Genomic DNA, 19,397 nt, shown 5'->3' with positions numbered 1-19,397 from the left:
AAAGCAGTTGTGTGCGTGTGCGTGTGTGTGCGTGTGTTTCCCATCAGTGGCATTCAGCTTCTTAGGTGCAGATGTAGTGGGAGTGGATGGCTGCGTTTCACAGGACTGAGATTTCACTGGGCAGATATGATGGCGAAAGACTTAAGGTTGATTGGCGACCCAACATAAAACCATGCTGGTAAGTTGTGAAACAGGTACAGAAGGAGGAGGGAGTGACCCATTTATGAGGATGGCCCAGGGAACTGCTCCGGCCCCACTGCTCTGGGGAATCCAAGGAGACAGTTCTGGTACATGGTGGCCCCTCTGGGACAGAGGGCTTGCCCCCAGCTGTGTGTTCCTGGAAACTGGTGAGTCAGGTGCTGTGCCCGAGACCAAGGGAGGGAGGTTGAAACATTAAAATGATCCTTTTCTTGTCCTTGAGGGTCTAAGTTTTATTCCTAAGAACACCCGATTCCCTGGATTGCTCCTTATGTGTCCGTCCTTTTCTGCTGTGCCCCTACTTTTGCTCCTGGTAAGGGAGTCATCACTCAGGGGCTGACGTATCCCTCCAGCTCGTGCCAGTGACACCAGACCCCTGTGACGACCGGGTCAGGGGACTCTCAAAGGGAGGAGGTGTGAAGCGAAGTCTTGAGTGAGCAAAACACAAGCCTGGAAGTTAGAGGATGTGACCTTCGGTCCTGAATGTGCCCTTTCTGGTTGCTTGCCACATCTGGTTGATGCTTAACCCCCGTGCCTGGAACCTAACTGGAACATGAGCTCTCACTGTGACTACCCAGAGACTCCCCCCTTGAAACTACGGAGGGGAGCTTAGAGATTTTACAACTTACCCATAATTGTGAGGCAGCTGAGGTCCCGAGGAGAGAGCCTGGGGCCAAGCTCACTTACCTCTGGAGCCCCAGAGCCAGGTCTGGGGTACACACAGCTCAGACTCCTAGTCTGGTACCTTCTACAGATTTGTTTTTCTTTCACAAATAGCCATGTGCCTCCCCTCCCCACTTTTGCTAATGGCATAATTGTCTCGCCCATTCACAGCTCTGTGTCAGGCATGCCAGTTCTGTGTTCATTTAAGTGGACAAAGGAGTAAACAAGTTAATTTTGGTCCTACAAATGCAGTGGGTGACAGTTTCTAGTTTTGGGGTAAAAATAATATCATTTCTGATTTGGGGGGAATAAAGTCACTGAGGTCCTGCCATCCAGAAAGGACTTTTTCATGATAAACATAATGGCCATGATGTTTACTCCTGCTAAGGATGGAGGTCTAGGACCTCTGGGAAAGCACCCCCCCCGCACCCCCCCCCATTCCCCTTCCCCCATCCCCCACTGCCTCTAAGTCTCAGTCAAGGTGTAGGGCTGCACAGGCTCTTGGAACTTTCTACTCTTCCGGGGGCACTACTTCCCTTTCCTCTTTCCCTCCTCTTTCTCTCTCTCTCTCTCTCTCTCTCTCTCTCTCTCTCTCTCTCTCCCCCTCTCTCTCTCTCTCTCTCAGCCCCAGGAAGTGGCTCTGTATTACATGCTGGGGCCAGATACCAAGGAGCACCCAGCAATAAAGCCCCTGAAAAATCTATGATCAATACTGTGAGGAAAGGAAGAAAACAGATGAGATGTTTGGATGCTCACTAACATACATATGCAAATACAGCATCAATGGATTCCCAGAACTGAGTGGCTCCAAAGGACTCAGGAAGACAATAGTCCCAATTTACCACCAGCCTGGATACAAGGAGGCAGGAGGCTGCTGATTTTCTGAACAAAAGAAGGGTCAAATCTCAAGCTCAAACAGCTCTAAATAGGATAAACACACAGGAGAGAACTGGGAAGTAGGGGTGGGACGGTGGGGAGGAGATGCTTAAGGGAGCCACTCAGGGAGTCCTAATGGGAACTGCTGAAAGATAAACTGAGGCATCTTAGAAATTCTAAGAGCTTATTTGAGCGAAAATGGATTTGAATCGGGCAGCACCCAGTCCCACAGAGAGAAAGGAGCTCGGAGGTTCTGTACTCGTAGGCAGCCGGGAACAGAATCAAGGAAGTTGGACGGGACCAAAGCGTGGGCTGGTTCTGGCGGGTCACTTTCCTTCAGGGGATGGCAGGGGTCGATCGGGCTGATGGTCTAAGTAAGTAGCATTGATCAGTCATTCCTGATCGGCAGGGTTAGGATTCCATTTCCGGGAGAGACAGTCATATCTCCGTGGGGTGACATGGGGTAAGCGACTCTCTGCTTGGAGCCTGTTGTCTTGTTTTCAACAGAAGCCACTGGCAGAGACAAAGGCAGGTGCCCAGTGTCCACAGGGAAGGGGGAAAGGGAACTGGTTTTGGACAACTGGAATCTGGCTTCCTGATGTTGCTGGTGCTTTATGAAGAGTAGCTTCAGACAGAAGTCCACACTTCCTCTGCCTCCCCGGTACCCCCCCCCCCCCCCCCCCCCAACACACACACACCTGGCTCCCTGGACACAGACTTGGAGAGTTCAAGTATCCACATCAATAGGTCTTAAACTCATACAGCTTTGGAGTAGGAAGGTCCACATGATCATCTGATTTGACCTCTCTCGTTTCCTACGTGGGGGCTCTGAGTCCTACAGAGATTGCGTACCCTGCCTAACTTTAGTTTTAAGGAGAGATGGGCTTTCGGGACCATGAGAACTTTGAATTGGCTATTACAAGCCCCCTGCTTTCAGCGACCTTCTCTCTGGGCCCAAGAAGTCCTCACCCGATGCGTCCTATGTGAGACATGGAACAGTCTGGGTTGGGTCTGTGTCTCTCCCAGCCATTTAGGACACTCAGATGAGGCTCCAGCTTCATGTGAGGGGATTCAGTGCTCATGACCAGGCAGCTACTTACTGGGCGGTGCTTGGTGCTTTTCCCCACCTGTCTGTGTCCTATGTACCCTCAAGGGGCAGATTGAGTTCATGTGCCCAGGACGCATATTCCAACCACCACAGCCTCATGGCCTCTTCCACTGACCTGGTTTTTGGACCAAAACACCAATATTAAGAGTTTCTAAATACCAGGCTCCATACCTACTGCAACAGAATCCCTTGGGAGGAGCCTTTCTCAAAATACCAATTCATAGGCCCCACTTCTAGAGATTCTGTCTTAGTAGGACAGACCTGGAATAGAGCTCATTGCTTTGTGTTTTTCTAAAACTCCTACAGGTAATACTGGTGGGAGCCAAGTTCTAGAAACGATTGCTTCCTACCATTAATGAAAATATAAATGAACTTTTTTGTCTATTTACTTAGTGCCAGCCACTCTATGAAATCCCCCCCTAATTATCCCAAGAGGAGGGTGCCATTCTCTTTTGGCCAGGAACTCTCACAAGGTCACAAAGGTTTTGAGTGGCAGGACTGGGCTGGCATCCTCCCCATTACCTTCATTATTTGACCTTGAGCAAAAAAGCAAATCTCTTTATTTACTTATTTTTTTAATGTGTGTATTTATTTTGAGAGAGGCAGAGATAGTGCGAGCAGGGGAGGGGCAGGGAGAGAGACAGGGAGAGAGAGAATCCCAAGCAGGCTCCACACTGCCAGTCCAGAGCCCTATGTGGGGCTTGAACCCATGAAGCTGTGAGATCATGACTTGAGCCAGAACTAAGAGTCGGTTGTTCGACTGAGCCACCCTGGCAGGTCAAAAGCAAATGTCTTAAAGGCTTGTGTGTTTCCTCTGGTAAATGAAGAAAGAAATGGCCATTTTATGGGGGATTTGTACAGAATGAATCAGTGCTTAGGACATCGTGAAACATATGTGGGGCTCCTGGGTGGCTCAGTTGGTTGAGTGTCTGTCTCCTGATCACAGCTTAGGTCACAATCTCATGGTTCATGGGATCACTGCATCGGGCTCTGTGTGGACAGAGCCTGCTTGGGACTCTCTCTCTCTCTCTCTCTCTCTCTCTCTCTCTCTCTCTCCCCCACTCTCTGCCCCTCCCCTGCTCATTCTCTCTCTCTCTCTCTCTCTCTCTCTCTCTCTCTCTCTCTCTTAAAATAAATAAATAAACTTTTTCAAAAAGGACATTGTGAAACATACAGAGAGCACTCACAGTTTGTGTGTGGTATTGTTTTGGGTCACATGGGAACATAGTTACCTCCCTGAATATGGTTTAAAAAACAAGTTTATGGTGTAGTTAAACTATGACAAAGTATATGTTGTCTGGACTCCAAAGGAGTCCTCTGCTCTGGAAGTGTTACTGTTTACAGTGACAAAAGACTTTCGCTTGTCACTTGTCATTTGCTCTTCAGGACCCTCAGGAGTTATTACTTTTTAATGCATTTGCAAAAAAAATAAATAAAAATAGCAGTCAGGGAACTCAAATGAACTGCCTTAAGTTTGTATTTTTATTAGGTCCATTCTGATTTATCAGAGGTTCTAACCTTATACGCCCATGAATATTTTTGTTGACTCAAAACCCCAAGATATTATTTATCTTTACCCTAAAGCAAAACAATTTATCCCCTACTCTGCCTCTCTGATCCTCCCCCACCCCCCTGTCCCTCCCCAACCTCATCTAGAAAACACTCAGGAATGGCCCAGGGTGCATTACGAGAACCCCCTTGGGAAAAGAGCTCCTGTTTGACTGTTTTGAGTAAGTTTGGAATTTTTCATTTTATCCTAAGGTCAATTTACCCACCCTAGAAATGACACATCTTTGATGAAATGTCCTGGCGTAAGATAGATCGTTGGTGCGGTGAGACAGGAATGAGACACTAAACAGGGAACATATAGTACAAAACACATCATTTCATTCACCCAGCCCTGACAGTGGACCCCCGAGTGATCTGTCCCCTCTGGGCCACTTCGTCCCTTTCCTTGGGAAAGCCCTCGAAACACCGTAGTTTCTCCTGGTCTGTCATTTCTCTGTTCGCCTAGGAGCTTTCTTTCTGAATTTCATCCCTGCCCTCTCTACGTTTTATTCCATTTCTCTTTTCCCAGACTAATTTAAGGACATTACGCTTCACATTTGGCAGTCTTTCATTAATCTTCCATAAATGTTGATATATTTCTCCTTTAATTCCTGCTAAACTTTACAGATCTTGCAGAAATGTGGCCCATGTAGCTTTTAGTGCCTCCGTAGTAAAACATCCTCTTTAGCAAAATGTATTTCAGTCAGTTGCATTTGACAGTAAGAAATGTTTCCTGAATGGTAAAGCCAGAAGCTAGATCAGTATAGGTTACGCTCCATCGCTGGGGCCACTGACTCAGGACTTCGCTTTTCAGGGTGCGCAGTTTCTGGGGCTCCTTGCGGACACGGAGAAAGCTCTTTCTTTGAGGTTGGGAGGCTGGGGAGGGGAAGGAAGGAAAGGAGAATGTGGGGAGCCTCACGGTACTCTTTGTCCACAGACAAGGAACATCCCTTCCAGATCTGAGAATCTATCAAACCAATAAATTAGTATTAAAAGAATCAGAACCATGGCACCATTTTAATAAAGCTTAATTTCTATGGATGTCTGGTTTAATTTAGTCAGTTCCTTTCTTCTCTTGGTCCCTCTCTGCACCTCCCCCTTGCCTCCCTTTGTCTGCTTGGTCCTTGGGTTTATTTCCACTGGCTGTGGGTTAACCCACACGCCTGGACTGGTGTTCAGGCCAGCTGTTCCTTTCCCCCCCGCAGACCGGGCTTCCAGGGTTCTTGTTCCAAGGCCAGTGCTGGATGCCTGAGTCCTGTGGAGGACGTCCCAGCGTGTTCCCAGCGTCCACACACAGATCCACAAAGGATTCCATCCTGTGGCTTCATTGCTCACAAGATTCTCACTCCAGTGGAAATTTGTATTTCCTCTCTGAAGCCAATATGGTTGTTTCTCTTCTTTTCTTTTTATTTCAAGATTTAGGCTCTTCTAAAATTGCATTTCACTTCTGTGCCTGGCTGCCCAGTCTGTGTAACGGGGTTCTTTTCCAGCAGTGTATTTTCTGTGCATTTCCTCTGAGCTTATTCCTTACCCTGAATTACTATGCCTTGATATGCAATCCACAGGGCGTTTCTTTTGAGACTTCTAAAATATTTCCAACATGGGATTTCCATGATATTAAAAATTTTTTATTATGAAATACATCATCCACGGGGAAGAGGATATATAACATATATTTAGAATTTAAAGAAAAATATTGAAATGAGCTCATATGTACCCATCAGACCACATACCAAAGAGAACAACATTGGGACCTCTTCACATTCCGTGTGTCCTTCACAGATCACGCCCCCTCTCTCCCTGCTTGCGCTAACCACAGTCTGGATTGGGTGTAAATCATTCTTGTTGTCGCTTTCACACATGTATGTCTCCCTAAATAATATATTATTTACTTGCTTTCCGTGTTTGATTCTCATATAAATGAAGTCATACTGCCTATGTTCTCCGATTTTGAATGTTTTACTCAATACTATATCTTTGAGATGCATCTAAATTTTTACATAGAGCTATATTCACTCATTTTTACCATATAGTAGTGCCTGTTTTTTTCACAACAATTTTACACAACAATTTGTTGATCCTTTTTTTTTTTTCTCCTGGGCATTTGTGCCGGTTTTAGTTTCTTTGCTGTTGTAAAAGCATTACTTCTGAACATTCTTTTATGTTTGCTGGAGTAGAATTGTTAGCTGGTATGCTCTATACATCTTCAAGTTTCCTAGGTAGTTTTTTACTGAATTATTTTCCAATCAGTGGAGTCAATTTATCCTCCAGTTAGCGGAGGATAAAACTTTTCACTGCACATTCTTGCCAACTTCTGGTGTTGTCCAACACTTACATTTTTGCCACTCTGTTGGTTGTGTAGTTGCGTATCACTGGGATTTTAACTTGCATTTCACTGGTTACTAATCAAATGAGTACCTTTCATACGTTTATTGACCATTGGTGTTTTCTCTTCTGGAAAACGCGTGTCTATGACTTTTGCCAATTTTTGATTGGCATTTTGTCTTTTCCTTTTTAAATTGTAGTGGTTTTTTTTTTTTCTGAACACAAATATTTTATTGTGGTGTGTTTTACAAAAAAAAATATTTTTCTTAATCTCTGGCTTGCGTTTCACTTTCTTTATAGTGTCTTTTGTTCAAAGTATGTTCTATTTTTTTTAACATTTATTTATTTTTGAGCCAGAGAGAGACACAGCACGAACAGGGGAGGGTCAGAGAGAGAGAGGGAGACACAGAATCTGAAACAGGCTCCAGGCTCTGAGGGGTCAGCACAGAGCCCGACACGGGGCTTGAACTCACAGACCGCGAGATCATGACCTGAGCCGAAGTCGAATACGTAACCACTGAGCCACCCAGGTGTCCCAAAGTATGTTCTATTTTTAATAGAGTTGAATCCTTAAGTTTCTTTCTTTATGATTTTTGCTTTTTTAAAAAAATATATATTTATTTATTTTGAGAGAGACAGAGATAGCATGAGGGAAGGAACAGAGAGAGAGAGGGAGACAGAGAATCCCAAGCAGGCTCCATGCTGCCAGCACAGAGCCTGGTGAATGGCTCGAACTCACAAAACCGTGAGATCACAACCTGAGCTGAAACTAAGAGTCAGACTCTTAACACCCAGGCGCTCTTATGATTTTTGCTTTTTGAGTCTGGTTTAAGAAATCTTTTTCTACCTTGAAGTCATGAAGATCTCCTCTGATACTGTATTTTAAAAATTTTAAGTTTTGGTGCACCTGGGTGCCTTGGGATTCTCTCTCTCCTTCTCTCTCTGCCCCTCCCCTGCTCATGCTCTCTTTCTGTCTCTCTCAAGATAAGTAAACATTAAAAAAAATTAAAGAAAAATTTTAAGTTTTGTCTTTCATGTTTAACTGATAATTCTAGCTGCAACTGATCTTTGCAAATAGTGGAAAATAGGTATTCAATGTTATTTTTTCCACAGGGCTAACTAATCTTCTCCTCATTACTTATTGAGTAGAGTCTACTTTATTGACTTTTTTCACAAAGTCAATTCTGTCACCTATTCAGTTTCTGGAATCTCCATTTGATTGCAGTTGTCAATGTATCTTACCTTAGCCCAAATGACACAGCTTTTTACCAGACTTTTTAATAATCCTTGATTATAAATTCACAGTCTTGGGGCACCTGGGTGGCTCAGTTGGTTAAGCATCCAACTTCAGCTCAGGTCATGATCTTGTAGTTCATGAATTCAAGGCCCGCGTCGGGCTCTATGCTGACAGCTCAGAGCCTAGAGCCTGCTTTGGATTCTGTGTCTTCCTCTCTGCCCCTCCCCTGCTCATGCTCTGTCTCTCTCTCAAAAACAAATAAACATTAAAAAAAATTAAAAAAAAAGTAAATTCCAATCTTATCCTTCTTCTGTATTAGCATTTTGGCTATTCTTAAACTTTGCTTCTTAGCTATAAGTGTTAAAATCTGCTCAGAAAAAACAGAATCTTCTTTGGAATTGAATTGAGTGCAAAAATGATTTGGGGAGAATTGACACCCATGAATGAGTAAGACGTATCTCTCAATTTATTTAAGCTTTCTTTAATGTATTTCAATGACGTCATTTTCGCCCTAAACCTTTTGTCTTCACATCTTTGGATACATTTGTCCCTTGTACATTTTATCATCATAAACACACACACATATGCAAAATGTTTTATAATGCTTTCATAGGCTTTATAGCCATGCAATTAGCTTTTGCAGATTAATCTCATTCCTGGAAACACTGCTAAATTATTTTATTAATTCTAATAATTGATCTCTGTTTTGTTTTGTTTTTCTATGTAGACAATCATTTGAAAATAATGACAGTTTAATTTTCTTTTTTCCAATCCTTATACTTATTATATATTTTTTTGTAATCAGATCGAGCTGTAATCAGATTTAGGCTCCAATGCAATGTTGACTAGAAGTGATGACAGTGGGCCTTTTAAATCTTATTCCCAATTTGAAAAAGAATGCTTTTAATATTTGCCATGAAATATGGAGTTGCTATAGTTGTTGGCATATACTTTTTACCAGATGAGGGAAATCACATCTATTCCAAGTTTTCTAAGATTCTATTTTTAGAAGTCCTGAATATCAGCTGAATTTTATCAAATTACTCTTCTGTATTTATTGAGATGACCATATATATTTTTTAGTCTTTTTATATATGGTAAGTCACACAAATGCATTTTCTCATACTGAACGTATGTTGGAATAAGTCTAATTTGCTAACGATGTATCATCTTTTTATACATTGCTAAATTTGATTTTCTGAGAGTGTGCTCAATAATTTTTTATCTAAATTTATGAATGAAATTGGTCCGTAATTTTTATATAGTTATAATTTTCTTGTCTCATTTGAATTTGCAGCTAGATTATTCCTATAGAATGCATTAGCAATATTCCCTCTTTTTATAGTCTTTCAAAGGGTGTGTGAAAAATTGTGTGAACTTGCCAATTTTTTAAATGTTTGGTGGAACTCATCTATAAAACCATCTGGAACTGGTATGTTTTTGATGAGTAGATTATTAACTGGTTATTCATTTTAATGAATGGTTTTAGGTAGAATGTTTTACTAGTGATTTGGATCAGGTACTGGGCTAGTCAGGGTAGATATCAATCAACAGTCCTGGAAGGATCTGGGAGCCTACTGTCCCCAGAATTAACCGTTAGTTGGTGGATTATAGAGAGGTTTATGGGATCCTTGAGGAAGGGTCAAATGTGGTCCAGGTGGCACTTGGGGATCAAGGTAGGGCCTCCTAGATGCTAATGTGTAGATGTTTTGATATTTAATAACTTATATGACCTGTATTACATTAACACAATGTGCCCTAGCTGAATACAAGATTTTTCTAAATTGGCTTAAAAATTTTCTATTTTTCTAATACGTTTCTAATAATCAGCTCACTTTACTCGTATAAAATTGTCATAATATTTATTTACTATCTATTTAATCTTTGGTGCATCGGTGACTCTGTTCTTTTATTCCTAATATTGTGTTTTGAGGCCTCCTCTTTCTGTCCTTGTCTTTCTCTGTGATCGGTTTTGCAAAAGGTTTTTATTAGACTTTACAAGGAACCTACTTTTGGGTTTGCTGATGCTTTCCATTGTATGTTTGCTTCCTGTTTCATCTGTCTCAGCTCTTACCTTTTTTTTCTTTTGGTTAATTAAAAGAATCAGCATTAATTTAAATTTCCCTCCAATCCAGCTTTTCCAGCATTTTCCAGATTTCACATACGCCGTTTTCATTGTCATTGTCATTCAGTCCAAAGGTGTTCTGAGCTGAAAGGGTTTCTCCAGCTGTTCCAGCTACCATTTTGCTGGAATTCAAGGGATCACTGGTCCTCTTTAACATCTCTGTGAGGACTAGGAAAGAAATGATTATTTAATTTTCTCATTAGAAATTGGTGTAACTGAAGTTTTAAATCAAAAAGAATCCTTTGTTTCTCATTATGCTTGCCAAAATGCCAGAAATGAAATAATTAAATAAAGGCATGGCTCCTTTTGACAATCTGTTAAAAATAAACAGGACAATTAATTTTTCTCTCTTGCTTGCTTGCATGCCCACCCCATGTATTTGTTCCAGCTTTATTGAAATATTATTGACACATAACATATGTAAGATAAAGATGTACAACGAGATGATTTGATGTGTGTGTAGATTGCAGAGTGATTACCACGATAAGGTTAGTTAACACCTCCATCCTGTCACATAATTACCTTTTCTGTGCGTGGTGATAACATTTAAGATCTACCCTCTTAACGACTTTCAAGGATGTAGTACAGTATTGCTAATTATAATCACCATGCTGCACATTAGACGCCCAGAACTTATTCATCTTATATCTGGAAGTTTGTACCCTTTGACCAGCATCCCCTTTTCCCCTCACTTTCCTGCCCCTGGGAACAACCAATCTATTCTTTACTTCTGTGCGTTAGGCTTTTTTAGGTTCCTCATGTGAGAGCATACAGTATTTGTCTTTCTCTGTCTTATTTATTTCATTGAACATAATGTCCTCAAAGTCCATCCATGTTGGGCAAAAAGTAGGTTTTCTTTTTTGAAAAAATATGGCCAAGTAATGTTCCATTGTGTGCAACTATATACACCGAGTAAGAGAAAGAGGGATATTGACTCATTGAGAAATAAAGACAGAGACCTCGAGGCAGCCCTTATGAACACAGAGACCCCAGATGTGCACACACACATAAACACACACACACGTTCACACAGAGAAAAAGAGACACACACGTGGGGCCTGGCGATGAGAGAATAGACAGAAAGGGAAAGGAGAGAGAAGAAAGAGGAAAAAGCAGATTCACACAGAGAAAGACAAGCAGAATAAGAAATACCCAAAGGGAGATCAAAGTTTAAAAATACAGAAATAAGGGCGCCTGGGTGGCTCAGTTGGGTAAGTGTCCGACTCCAGCTCAGGTTATGATCTCGTGGTTCACAAGTCTGAGCCCTGCATCGGGCTCTGTGCTGACAGCTCAGAGCCTGGAGCCTGCTTCAGAGTCTGGGTCTCCCTCTCTCGCTGCCCCTCCCCTGCTCATGCTCTGTCTCTCTCTGTCTCAAAAATAAATAAAAACATTAAAAAAAATTTGGAAATACAGAAATAGGCCAAAGGATACAAAAACACACAAATATGCAAACACACACACACAGACACACACACACACACGCACACACACACACACACACACAGGAAGAGAGAGTGTGAACCATTGTGAATGGATGTGAAATTCAGGAAGAGTCAGGGGCTCAGAGAGAATGAGAGCTAGAGCCGCACACGGAGGCAGAGAGGGACAGAGACAGCCATACGGAGGGACAGAGACGAACTAGGACAGACGCGGACAGAGGGATAGAGGGCCGGGGTTGGGCAGGTGCAAGACAGGAGGAGAGAATAACAAGACGGAAAGATGGGGAGAGTCTGTGAGAGATATCTACAGACAGGGAGCTGGAGAGAGGCCGGAGCCAGCAGCCCCCAGAATGAAGCAGTAAATAAATAAAAAGAATAAAGAAACCGGACAGCACCAGTTAGCGAGGTCAGGTATCATCCTATCTCTTCCTTTCAGCTCTTCCCTGTGCTGGAGGACAAAACACGGGGAGACAAACGCAGGCAGAATAAGGAATTGGGTCAACCTCACACCATGACTTTTTCAATACGGTGCGAAATGTCCAGAGAACATACTTTTTTAGTTTTCCTCTAGATGTTGGCATTGGACACTAGTGGTTCCAGTCAGCACAACATCTGGAAATGCAAGTTATATAGACGCCCCGGGGACCGGGATTAATCACCTTCCCTGCTGCTTCCTCCAATGAATCAGCAGCAACTTTGAACAATAAAACAGCCCTGAACTGGTGATTTCTCAAGGGTTTGTTAATGATGTGGTTCTCAAAAAATATATCAATTAAAAAGTACCTATTGAATGGCATAATTTATCACCACGTTGCTGTGTGCTGTAGGGAAATTGTAAAAACCAAAAAATATACTTCCAGCATGTAAGGAATTCATAATTTAGTTATCGAAGATTAGACAAATAGATTACTATCTCAGAGGAAAAATAAGCCATGAAATGTTGAGATTCTGTGTATTTATCCTACTTATATAAATGTGTAACGTTGACTAGAAAATAAGTTCTATGAGGACATCGAGTTTTATTTGTTTTGTTCATAAGATCCCCAGAGCCTAGAATAGTACTTGGCATCTAGTAGACACTCAATTTCTCATTGAAGGCATCTGAATGGCATTGGGGGTCAGACAGATTTATCTTTTACTATTTATCAGTTGTGTGGTCTTGGGCATGCTAGTTAGCTCACCTCAGTCTTACCATCTGTAAAATTGGATGACAACCTCACCACTGCCATAAGTCATCATGAAGACTAAATCGGGTAAGATATACAAACACTCGGTCCAGCACAGGAACAGTGGCAAACAGTTCAGAATGGCATATGGTATTCTGATTTATTACTGTTCAATTATTAACATAGCTTCTACCTCAAAACATGTTGCCTCTGGGTGAAAATCACTATAGCACTCCCAAAATTAAAATTGTATCTGGTTCAAAAAATATCTTATCATTCCAATTTCAGGGAATTAAGAGGACTCTTCCCTCAACCAAAATAAGTGAGTGCATTAGAATGATATTGTAGGAAATATGATACATCGTCTTAAATTCATAGACTTCTTATTTCGCTTACAAAACTGTATCGTATTAATGGCATCATTCGCTGCCGTATCACCAGCGACCGTATTTGTATATGCACAAAAGAATTCTAGTTGTGTCTGTATTTGTCTGGTGTGATTCTGCGTGGAGGTAAAGGGTCAGGTCCCAGAAATGCAGATGTAAGAGCTAACTCGAACATCCCAGGGAACAGTGACCGATATTTCCAGTCACGTCCAATTGTGCTGCTGGCATAGAAACACACGGAGTGATGATGCTAAAAAAAGTCAGCACATTTTCAATTCAGATTGACACAATTCAAGAGATAGACATAACTGACATTTGTTCAATAATGTTCAAGGATGTCAAAGAATCTGTGAAAGAAAGTTTGATATCTCTAGTCAGCTTAAAGTCAAGTACTACACTGGGAAAATATGTTTCAGGCAGATGCAGATGTTCTCAGATGAAATGTTCCTTTAAAAACTTGAGGATGGGGGAGCCTGGGTGGCTCAGTCGGTTGGGCGTCCGGCTTCGGCTCAGGTCATGATCTCATGAATGTGAGTTCGAGCCCCATGTCGGGCTCTGTGCTGGCAGCTCAGAGCCTGGAGCCTGCTTCGGATTCTGTGTCTCCCTCTCTCTCTGTTCCTCCACCGCTCGCATTCTGTCTCTCTCATTCTCAAAACTAAAGAAAGATTTAAAAAAATTAAAAAACAAACAAACAAAACTTGAGAATGGCGTTCAGCCTTGGCACACCCAGAGCATCACTTAGGCCTGCCTCTTGGTAATCGGTCAATCAAACATCTCTTGCCCATGGCTGTGTGTGTGTGTGTGTGTGTGTGTGTGTGTGTGTGTGTGTCTTAATTGTTTGGTTGGAATTTGGTCACAGACAATGTACCGACAGAAATGAGATCTCTGTTGATATAGTTGAGACCCCAAGAATCATGAACTTAACCTTTTCTGGCTGCACTAGCCATTTACCACCATTCACACACCTGATATACAGCCAGCTAGGAACTTTGATCATGTTTCGGGACATCACCATGCTTTTCCTTTTGTGTGCTAATTCTCAGGAGATTTCCACCACATCAAATATTCTCCTATTTTCTTATTTGCTTGTTCACATCCTACCTGTTCATTGAAATCCGTCTCAAATGACACCTTTATAGCCTTCCTCATCCTACCCTGAGGTATAATTTCTCCCTTACATGAAATGCTCTCAGGCTTACTACTAAATTGCAAGGTTCTACATGGCAAAACCTCTTCCCACTTACGTTTGTATTTCCTGTAGAAAGAGACTCAAGACGTTCCGATAAAAGGTGCTCACATTAGTGACCCCAGCTGCTCTTTCCAACAGATATCCATAACTTTGCACGTAAGCTGACAGGGCCCTCCTGCTGCGGGCAGGCCATAATTCTCCACACCTTAGTGTGGGCATGCAGTTGGCTGTGGCCAATGGCATGTTGGTACATGTTATGGGAGAAGAGACTTGCAAAGTGCTTGTGTGCCTGGCCTCCAAGTTCTTGCTCTTCTGACATGACATGAGGAAGCCATTCGCAGGATGAGGATGAGAATACGGGACATACTGAGCAGAGTGACTCCAGGTAAGATGCTCCAGTCAAGACCTGGAGAGCCCCTTGGCCTTCCAACAGGCATATAGGCAAACTCAGTCAAGATCAGCTGAGATGCAAAGGCAGACATGTAGCAAATAAATATCTATTGTTCCAGGCCACTGAGTTTTGTTTTTTTTTTTAATCTTTTTTTTTTGGGGGGGGGGGGGAGATTGAGTCATTTATTGATCATATTTGGAAAAAGAGTCAAGCTGCAAACAGAAGTCCAAGAAATTTATCCATTGTGGATATTAACTGGAGGTTGAAAATGTACTTAAATTTACAAGCAAAACAATTTATCTCACTTTAAAAATGTCACATACTTCAAATTCGTTTATATTGTATATATAATACTCACTAACCGCACTTTAACAAAAACATTACATTTAAGCTTATATTATGTGCAAGGTACTGCACTAACTGCTTTATGTATTCGGCAAGGTAGGGGCACCTGGGTGGCTGAGTCGGTTAAGCATCCGACTTCGGCTCAGGTCATGATCTCGCGGTTCGTCGGTTTGAGCCCCACACCAGGCTCTGTGCTGACAGCTCAGAGCCTAGAGCCTGCTTCAGATTCTGTGTGTCTCTCTCTCTTCCCCTCCCCTGTTCATGCTCTGTCTCGCTCTGTCTCTCTCAGTCTCTCAAAAATAAATAAATGTTAAAAAAATATATATTTGGCAAGGTATCAGGCCACTGAGTTTTGTAGTGACTTGCTGCACAGCAATTTTGTAACACCAGCCAATGGTCAGGTACCCAATAAATGTCTTCAAATAAACTGTAATACAATTATTTTCTAGATTCTCAAATTAAATGTTTAAGGATTAATTTACTCACACTTAAAATGAGGAACAGTGAACTCTCGGAGACATTATGGATTCATTAAGTGCACGTTATAATGAGACTAAGCGCACAAGCTACAGGGATGTTGTGGTTCTGGGAAGTGTAAATTTCAGAGATGATGACCTGTGGAAAATGTGGAGACTTATAAGTGAATGGCAGTTGCTTTGTTGGATTTAGAACTGGCCAATGGACATGTCCCCAAAGGAGTGGAGTGGCAAACGTCAGTAGGGAAGATGATTTTTAAGCGAGCGCCAGTCTTCAGCATCACCCATACCTGATCGATTCGTGGCTGTTCAGTGTTCTTTCTGAAGCATGAAGCCCAGCGACAAGCTCTGCATATGGGGGCCCTACACCAAGTGTAAGGACTACAGAAATATCAGGGGTGCTGGTGATGGTGATGGTGATGATGGTGACCCGTGAGGTTCTGGCCATCCCTGGCTTTCTCAGATTTTATTTCACGACACAATCTGAACTTTAAAATCCCTGTTCTGCCTTTTTACGAAAGTCATATTAAGGTGGGGATTTTTTTGGCATGAATACCATAGGAATAAAATAAAATGACTGTAAATGTCAGGCAAGAGAACAGACCATTTGTCTTTACTTTGAACCCTAAAGCTCAGTTCTCTCGAAGCCCTAATAATAGGCTTATATTTATAAAAAGTATGTTCACTATTGACATCTTTTCTCATCCCCAATCCAGCCTTGTGAGGCAAATAAAGGTATGTATAAACATTACCTCCTCCCCCCCCCCCCCCCCCCCCCCCCCCCCCCCCCCCCCCCGCCATTCAACAGATGGTATAGTTACAACCCAGACAGACCAAGGTATTTTCCCCAAGGTTATAACAGAAACGAACGGTAGAGCCGGGATCAGAATTCGGGTCAGCTGCCCCAGGGCATATATTGCTTGATGATATTGTCTCTCACAAATATATGTGGCCAGCTTCTTCCAAAAATGTAGTGCAAATGGAAGAAAAGCTTCCAGTCACCACACCTACCATAACCTTCATGCAAGTTGTCATATAGATAGCTGAGGTGCCGAGAGTCAAGTGAACAGAGTTGGCCGACGTGTGTGATTTGAGTGGTGAAAAGCTTTGACTGCTGAGCTCAGGTGTCTCTGGGTTGTGAGGCTGCATCTCCTGGACAGAAATGGAGGCAGAACGAAGTGTGCATCTAAATTACTGTCACTTGTTATTGATTTACTGATGGCTTCTAAAAATGTCGCATTTGAACTGTCAGTGAATTTGCCTACTGTTGGCACGAGTGATGAAAGCAAGTGTGAACCATAATTGATTAGGCCTCATTTGCTTATCTATATTATGCTAATTAGATCTGCAATCTTTCCCTTTGTACCATCACCCAGTGACAGAGTAAATCAGGGTGATTGGGATGCAGATAGGATTAGAGGCAAGAATGTAAGATTGAACAGCCCCCATCTTATCAGAGAGGAAGTTTGTTTCTTGACGATACTTGTCCTTAGAAATAGAGCTTTATGTGACTCCCTTTCCTGGTGTTTTCTTTGGGATGGCTTTGCTGAAATTGATTTTAACTTTCTGGACCCAGACCTTGAACGCTTTTGGGGAAACCCTGTCCTCTGGCTAGTGATGATGTGATTAGAGTGAGAGATCTTTTGGCAAGAGACTAGGACCGCATTAGAGACTCTCCCAGGCAACTTCTGATAGTCCCGGGGGAACCTCAGTTTATTCTCCCTGACCTCCCACCTGCCCACAGGAAGTGAAGATTTTCTTCCATTTTGCAAGAGGTTAACTGGACTTCAAAGGCCGAAGTGTCCCGGAGTCTAAACTTTTAAGAGGTTGCTTAAAAAAAAAATGTAATGTTTATTTATTTTTGAGAGAGAGAGAGTGAGCAGGGGAGGGACAGAGAGAGAGAGAGACAGAGTCACAGAATCTGAACAGGCCTCAGGCTCTGAGCTGTCAGCACAGAGCCCGGCGCGGGGCTTGAACTCACGAGTGGTGAGAACATGACCTGAGCCGAAGTCGGACGTTCAACCAACTGAGCCACCCAGGTGGGTGGAGTCTAAACTTTTAAATAAACTTTAGCCCCTGGAGTCTAAACTTTTAAATAAACTTTTTAGTGGCGATACTTATATAACTTCAACACAGCATTTGACCTAAGGAGCGTCCGATGCTGGCTTAGGGGAATCCACTAACCTCCAAGCATGTGTTGAACACTCACTTATCGGCCAAAGTATGGTTATTGGGCAATCTGTGTGACAGTCTCGTAATGTGCTTGTTAACGTAGAGACTTGTGAAACCCACCCCAGCGATTTCTGAATCAATCTCTGGCATTGGCATCTGAGTAGCCACACTTTTAACAAATTCTCTGGATAATTCCTATTCGTATCAAAGCGTGAAAACTATGGTCTTAGTGGGATTTGATCACACGGAGCATAAGAAGGAGATTCTGGCCATAATTAGCTTCAAATCTAGATGGGATGATGATGATGATGGTGATGGTGATGATAACATAACAAAATTAATAAACAAGATTATTTTAAAATCTCAGGGAAGGAACATTAAAAAAAGCATCTAGTCTAGTCTAGTACTTGTCAAATGAATTTTATGTCTCAAATCCCATAAGGAACCCGATACATAAACTGTTACTGTTGAAAGGGCACGGGACCTGATGCCCTGTCATCTTGGTCACTCTCTTTTTTCTCACCGTGGCCTCCAGGAATATGAGGGACTTTGTGTTTACCCTGGGAAAATCATGATTGTGGAGAACAAGTTGAAGCAACCAACAAACAGTAGAAAAGATGCTCCAGCTCATTAGCCATCAGAAGGATGCAAATTAAAACAACTCTATACCCCTCACATTGGCAAAAATGTAAATGAGTTGGCTAGACTAGCAGGCGTGGAGTGCTCTTAAACGTTGCTGGTGAAATTAAATGCTTACAGTATTTTTGAAAGTTCTGACAATATACTTTTTCTTTGATGCGGCAATCCTGTTCCTGGGGATTTATCCCACAGAAATGAGAGGACAAGAACACACGAGGATGTTTATTGCAGCGTTTTCTGTTGCTAAACACCGAGAACGAATAAAGGCTCATCGATAGGAAAATGGAATTGTAGCCTACCCGTATGATGACAGGTTATGCGGTCATTAAGATGATTAACGTAGTCCTGTGCCAGGAAGCTTAGAGAAATTATCAGCATGTATTTTTACTTGAGAACAAGTATATTTTAGCAATACCAAATTTCGTAGTATCAGGCAAGTCCTCCATATAGATATATTTTATCGTAGATGCATGTTTTTATATGAGCATGATGAAAGTTGGAGGGTTGTTCATGTTGTTAGTGTTGAGCATTGGAGCAGAGAGGAAAGGAAGATAAAGGGGAAAACACTGTGTAAAGAATACGGTCTGTGAGGGGCGCCTGGGTGGCTCAGTCGGTTAAGCGTCAAATTCAGCTCAGGTCATGATCTCATGGTTTGTGAGTTCCAGCCCCGTGTTGGGCTCTGTGCTGACAGCTCAGAGCCTGGAGCCTGCTTCAGATTCTTTGTCTCCCTATTTCTCCGCACACGCCCCACCTCACATTCTCTCTCTCTTAATCTCTCAAAAATAAATAAACGTTAAAAACTTTTTTTAAATAAAAAAATTAGGGTCTGTGGTATAAACACAAGCTATGTCCCATTTATTTATAACTGTGCATCTGTCGTGTACATGCAAAATGTGAGATAGAAAGATAGTCACCAAAATTATTAATAGTGGTGGGATTTCAGTTAACTTTTATCTCCCTCATTATTGTGTGATCCCACCCCGCCCCTGCCCCCAGCAAAGACACGTTGTGAAAAATAAAAGCAAAACTGATTTTGTTCAAAACTCATTTTGTAAATAAGAAATCTAAAAGTCCGGGAAATGTGGGTGAGGTGATTTATCTCTGGTCAAATAAT

Source organism: Prionailurus bengalensis, chromosome E4 (genome assembly GCF_016509475.1).
Source record: "Prionailurus bengalensis isolate Pbe53 chromosome E4, Fcat_Pben_1.1_paternal_pri, whole genome shotgun sequence".
NCBI lineage: Eukaryota > Metazoa > Chordata > Mammalia > Carnivora > Felidae > Prionailurus > Prionailurus bengalensis.
The sequence above is the reverse complement of the archived record's forward strand: the minus strand, read 5'-3'. Positions refer to the sequence as shown.